Raw genomic sequence first — 7,181 nt, 5'->3', positions numbered from 1 at the left:
GGTCACAAGATGCCCGCAAGGGTTTGGTCTCATGGTCAGCGAATGGTCTGCTAAGTTGTTCATGCCACTGTGTAGGTCACGGGTTCAAGTCTCATCTTACCCTGAGGGGTCGTTCCTTCCGAGCTGGGCGGTTCCTCCTAGCTGTTATAGTGGTAGCCGATGGGATTTGACCCTATGTAACGCGAGTACGATACCACCGCCATTGTCGATTCAGCTAGATATAAAAAAAAAAGAATAAGGTCACAGGACCTTGAATCCCGTAGTATTGAGACAAAATGAGTATATTATATTAACAATTGTATTAAACAACAAATACGCATAACTTAACAGTTCAGAGCAATCTAAGAAACATCAAATGCTATCCGAGAGGCCACCTAGAGGCACTGTCGACTCTTGCATGCATTTAAGAAGGAATTCATCCAGTCTTTCTTTAAAACAAAACTCAAATCTTGGAACCAGTCACAATATCAATACATTTATATTTACAACCAAAAATAAGAGCATTCGATAGCCAGAGCTCATCGTTTGCTTAACTTAAAAAAAAATGAGTAGTTTATGCGTGCATAACTTAATCTAAATCATAAGGAGGAAAAACCCTCTATGAAACCCTGTAATGAAAGGTCAGAACAGACTATCAAAGGTCTTAATGCCAACCTATAAAACAATCGAAAGGCTGTAAGCCCTTACGAAATTAAATTCCGCAGACTCAACCATTAGGTTTCCCGTAAGATTGCTTACCTGTCACAAAACGCCATGGATTAGTAAAATCAGTGCAGACTGAAACCCTTCCGGTGTAATAATAAATTTGCTAATGATAATAGGGATTCTTACCTGGAGTTGAGGCATCCTCATGCTGAAACGATAATCTCCAGAACGACGAAGGGTTTTAGTGACAAATCCGGAAGCCGAGGGTAAGAATACATAAACCAATAGTAAAACTATAATGAGAAGGAAATTGCAATAAGATCTATGGTCGTGGCAAGAGTACCTTTTTCTAGTGTCTCAGAGTGTTAGTTTCTTTCTGCCACTTCTGCAACCTCTGAAGCCATGCCTGTAATAGGATGATGAACCTTAGGATAGGTAGGTGGTTGAAACACCTGAAATGGTGTTAAAACCTCAAGGCTAGGCAAATAAAAACTTCTATACATTAAGGTCATTGACATACCTGCTTCGAGAGGTTCCACCTTCATCCCTGTTTCGAACCAGAGAACACAATGCATAGCGTTGAGTGTTGTAGAGAACCCCAGCCACAACAGAGCAGCGTGGGAGACCAGAGCAATAGTAACAATGAACCACCAGAGGCTCGGATGTGAGAGGTCGGTTAGAGAAACTAACTCTAGCCATTTCCCACCGTCAGATCGACAAAAGAAGATCAACGATGCTAGAGTAAGCCATATGGCGGGATAGAACACCAGTACCACACCTCAGTCAGGCTGCTTGCCCTGTGTTACCATGTACGAGTGCCAACCAAGCAAGTCTTGCCTTGGATAAATGTGTTCATTAAATTCATAGGATCCCCGTTCAGATTTTCCGACCTGAACATTAAAGACCACTTGCAATCACATACGAATGGTTTAAACTTTCATAAATATCTTGAATACATATATGTATGCGTGCTCAAGGGTCATTATGGGCCGATGTTATAATCTTTAGGATTGTGGGTGTATAATATTAATTTTGTTTTGTTTTGTATACACATGAAGAAGTGTGGGCACTTATTCAAAAGTTACAACAAGATTCCAGTACATCTAATACATTTAGTTGGAAAAAATATTCGTTATGGTACAAATATCGTTTATACTTTTGTAAGAATTCCCAAATCAAACAAAAGATTCTTATGGAATTGCACACTTCTCCCTTAGGAGGGCACTCAGTATTTTTAAAAACTTACCACATGGTTAAGAAGGAATTTTTTTGGGATGGCCTTAAATTGGATATTCAAAAGTTTGTGGCAAAATTTTTGGTTTGCCAAGAAAATAAAGTTGAAACAATTAAGATCCCGGGTCTATTACAACCTTTATCCATTCCAAGCCAATGTTGGGAGGAGGTTTCAATGGATTTTATCACAGGTTACCCAAGTCTGAGTGAAAGAGTGTCATCATGGTGGTAGTTGATAGACTTACCAAGTATGCACACTTTTGTGCATTATCACATCCATTTAAAGCCAGTACAGTTTCTACTGCATTTATGGAAACAATTCAAAAGCTACATGGAAACCTAAATATTATTGTAAGACGGAGATGTCTAACTGTTAAATACACATGACTTTTATCTTTATATTATGTACATACCACAAGAAAATAAATGTTATGAAATCAGCTCACAAAAAGATAGAAAAGATAGTTGAACGCCTTAGAATTCAGCCTCTTTGAGGGGGCAACCTCCTTTACATTACACAAATGAACAATTCTTGGATGATTCAAATGAAAAAACCTCCTTTCTATATATAAGAGTCTAAGGAGTCACAATATAACCCAGCCGACCTAAAAATTAATTAATTAATTAATTTTATTTATTTTGTGGTATGTACATAATATAAAGATAAAATTCATGTGTATTTAAAAGTTAGACATCTCCATATTACACCCATCGAGACACCTAATTCGTCCATAAAATTTATATTTAGGGGGAGTTCTCATCATGGCTATGCCTCTCTGGGATTAATTATTTGCATCTTACGAGTACACAATCCTTCCTTACATAAGATTTAAATTTCTTCCCTAGGTGAGCTTAATGTAAGGGGGAGAAGTTTGGCAAAGGGAGAGATGCCAACATAGAATACCGATAAGCATATGCACTTGTACTCATGTAGACCATTTTTCTAAAAAACTTCCATTTTTACCCTTGCAGGCTGTTGTGACTATAAACAATTTTCAGCAGTACAGACACATACAAAGTCCTGGATGGACTTGGGAAAAGAAGGAGGTGATTTGGTCAATGGTTGGTGCTTAGACGACAGAGCAAGGGGATTGTTCTAAGTACAAAGGAAATATTTGACATTGTTGCAAGAAAGATCCCATTGTTGTTGATTTATTACTAGGAACTTCTTACAAAGAGAATAGGGTGAAAATGCTCCAAAAATCTAAAAATCTTGGCAAAGATATCAGTTTACAAGGCCTCCTCTGCCACTTCAAACCCTTTCAAAGTGTCTGAATCTTTTCTACCTTCAAAGCAAGGAGGGTTTCCAAAATAAAACTATGAAAATCTAAGTGAAACAACCTAATTTGCCACAACAGCTTTTTTATATGCGGCAATTTTAAGTTTCCACACAACTACAATACATCTTGTTGAATGTCATTTTCATGCAGAGGAAAATTTTAAATATTTAGCATTCATCATGGAGTTTTTTTCATATTTTCCCATCGAATCAGAACTAAATGATGTGAAGTAATTTCATTTTTTGCATACCAAACTAAAAATGATGATTACAAACCTTTGTTGGATGCAAATCTAACCGACGTCAAAGCAAAAGAACCTCGGATTTTCATCCAAGGCAAGCTACATAATCCATATTTGAGGGCTAAAGCAAAGCTCACTATTACCATTAATCTTGACAGAAAGTCAGGGACATTACCTTGTCGAATGTAAACGTTCAATCTATTTGCTCTGGAAATATTTTGACAGACAATAACTTCTCACTGGAAGTCATTGCATGTCACAACCTGAGGCGCGTTGCTTCTCAATTATTCCACACTCAATTCTTCCTCGTTGAATGGCCTGAGTTACCCAACCAAATCAGAAAACTCACCATAGAAGGACCAAAATCCAGAAAAAATACTATAAATAAAATGCAAGTAAAAAAGGAATGATAGTGAAAAACCTGCATACCTATAATAGAGTAGAACTTGGACATTGACACCTTGTCCTTCTCGTGGCAGATCGAAAGGAAGAAACCTAACAGAGGGGTAGGTAAGGAAAGGAGGGTTTGGGAATGGTGAAGAATAAGGGTTCCAGTTTGAAAATTTGTGTCCCTGCATCCTGAGTGCCCTGCGCTCCTGCACTTTTTGATTTTGAGATCTATTTTCTTTGTATTATCTCTCTCTATACTTCACGAGTTGGATGGATAAGAAGAAAAATCGATGTATGTATTGAATTTCGACTCTCCATCCTTCTCTCTTAGTGCTTGTTTTTTTGGAAAACTTCTCTATTAAATGCTTGTTTTTTTTTTGGAAAGTTTTTCTCTCAAAGTTAATTACGTTCGATGTTTTTAAGAGCTTTCATCGTCTGTCGAGAGCGTATAAATATATGCCACGTGTCTACATTATTTTTGACTTCTGGGGTCGCGGGTTCGATCCACCACAGTAGAACTAGTGGGTCTCGGTTGAGGTGAAGCCATTATATGCTAGCTCAAGCACTTGAAGCTGTGGCCAGAAATGGCAGTGTGTGCTGTGAGCCAGCCTTACCTGCCTTTCCTCAATAATTGGATAATCAGCATTAGCAAGACAAAGTCCTTGTTATCGCCGATGATTATGCTACTATGTACAAAGTGAATAAAAAATGGCCCGGGCATGCTGTTCTCATTCCTCCTGCTCCAGATCTGCGAACAACGCATCGGTTTGGATAGCATATTTGTGGTTAAGAAGTGCATTTGACATGAGTTGAGGTTTGAATTGGATTTTACAGTTAGTTTGTTTTATTTTATTCTTTCTGTTGATCCTGCTTTTCCAGTACATTGCTCAACAACAAATCACTCGTCTTCTGGTGCCGCCCTACCCTCACCCCTTTGTTGGTCGCCGTAACGAGGAGGAAAAGATCATAAAGCCAGGAAGCAATACAGAATATCCCTCCCAAATCTCCGGGGTGAGCAGTTCAAATCCTGTGCAAAGAACGGAGGTGGATCGCCCCGTGGAGCCTGCAAGTTTAGGAGACGGAAATGCATGAAAGGCTGCATATTCGCTCCATAGTTCGATTTTAATGAAGGCGCTCCACATGTTCACTCCATAATTCTCACGTGAGGAGGTTCCATTCTACTTGTTCCCGCTTTGTAACTCCAATATGGGTTTGGGAAAAAAACTTATTAGGTATAGAGGTAATAACATGTTAATGGAGCTTCCATTGGTATTATCTAAAACATTTACACAATTTCTCCCATTTCTCTCAAGACAACAATATCACATATTGAAACATACTACACAGTTTCTCCCATTTCTCCCAAGACAACAATATCACATATTGAAACATACTAGGAGTCCCCACTTGATATTACCAAAACCTTGACCTCATACGACTTCTATAATTCCCGTAGTTGTAATTTATGGAACCTACAATTCCCATTGTGCAAATTCTAGGATTTCTCAACGAATTGAAGCCTAGCATCTTTGGAGAACATAGACCCACCATCCAAACCTATAAGTTCTTAAAGGAATTCCAAGCTAGTCTTATATTCAAATAATGCAAAGGAATTCCAATGTGTAAATTTTAGGATTTCTCAGAAAATTGAAGCCTCACGTCTTTGGAGAACATAGACCCACCATCCAAACATATAAGTTCTTAAAGGAATTCCAAGCTAGTCTTAAATTCAAATAATGCAGAGGAATTCCAAGATACTGAGTATTAAATATTGATAAAGTGTATATCAATACGAAAAGTGAAAAATTGTTCTCACAAAATTGATGTTGATCATAATAAAATATTTCAATGTCGCTTAATAAAAGTAAAAAAAAAAATCAATTAATTTTTAATAAAAAAGATAAGATCCAAATATATAATTCATTCTATTTTTAATATAAAATTAATGCGTGACATTTAAGAATATTATTAATGGTAAAAAAAATTAATCTAGGTCATAGATATAATAGCTCAATAAAGATGTTAAATAAAGTATTTCAATATCAACTAGATATATATGGTTAAACAAAAAATTATGTGTATATTACATAAAACAATTGGAAAAAATATTTGTTCTACACTACACCCTAAATTGTTCACATTTTGATCAATCTCCTCTTTCTTCAACAATGTTGAGGCTACAATTCTTCTCCTATATCTAAAAAAACAAAAAAAACAATCTAATAAAAACTATTATAAAAAGATAATAACACACATTGCAAAATTGCATCACTTATTATTGTTCTTCTGCATGTTAAATATCAGAAGGCAACAATCTAATAAAAACTATGACGAGGAGATAATAACACACATTGCAAGATTGCATCACATACTACTTCATAAATATGACAACAACCAAACCGAATGATTACATCCTTTACCCGCATCCATTTCTATACTTCAAATAAATATTTTATCCATCTAAAAATAAGTACAAATGAGTACAAGAGGTAGTTTTCCTCAAGAAAACAAAGTAGCTTTTCTCAATAGAAAAATGGAAACCGTGTAGTAAGACAGACTCCACATCTTATAAAGACGTAAAGCTATACAGTGGAAATGAAACATGGCTCACGGTGAAATCATCACGAAAAATTCGATTGTTGTTTTAAACTTACATGGTTAGATCATGTCTAATATTGAAACATTATAGTTAAATAAACAATTAAAAAACATTACTTTATTTGAAATGTTTGTTGTAATGGTTAATGTGGAAACATCTTTTATAGATTTAAAATTTGAAAGCTCTCTCTTTAATATATATTTTATATTTAAATTATATTCTTTAAAAACTGTTAATTTAATATTTTTTTAAAAATATTTTATTTATTTATTTTAAATTTATAACTTAAAAAATTATTTATAAAATTATTAATTTTAATAATTTATATACATTTAGTTTTTTTTTATTATTATTATTATTATTATTATTATTATTAACAAAAATATACTATAATAAAATAAAAATTATATATAAATAAAATAAATATTTTATCATTTAAATTGATTGTTTTCTTCATTTATATTATTTATTTATAATTTAATCTTATATTTAGAAAAATAATTAAATGATCAACTTATTATATTATATCTTCAAATTTATGGAAATAGTTTGTAAACATTCATAGATATACATGTCACATTGCTAAATTTAAAAAAAAAACAAAAAATTCATCAAAATTAACTGAATTATAATAATAATTATTATTAATTATAAAAGGGTTTTTAATGACGAGCACTCAACCTATTGAGCTAACCCCTAGGGCTAACAAAAAAAAGTTAATATATAAGATAAACACATATATACATTTAAAAAAAACATGTAACAAGATTCTTATCCATGGAGATTCACCCCC

Source organism: Pinus tabuliformis, chromosome 6 (genome assembly GCF_031772625.1).
Source record: "Pinus tabuliformis cultivar Carrire ecotype Pingquan chromosome 6, CPIR1, whole genome shotgun sequence".
NCBI lineage: Eukaryota > Viridiplantae > Streptophyta > Pinopsida > Pinales > Pinaceae > Pinus > Pinus tabuliformis.
This window is presented reverse-complemented; position numbering follows the sequence as displayed.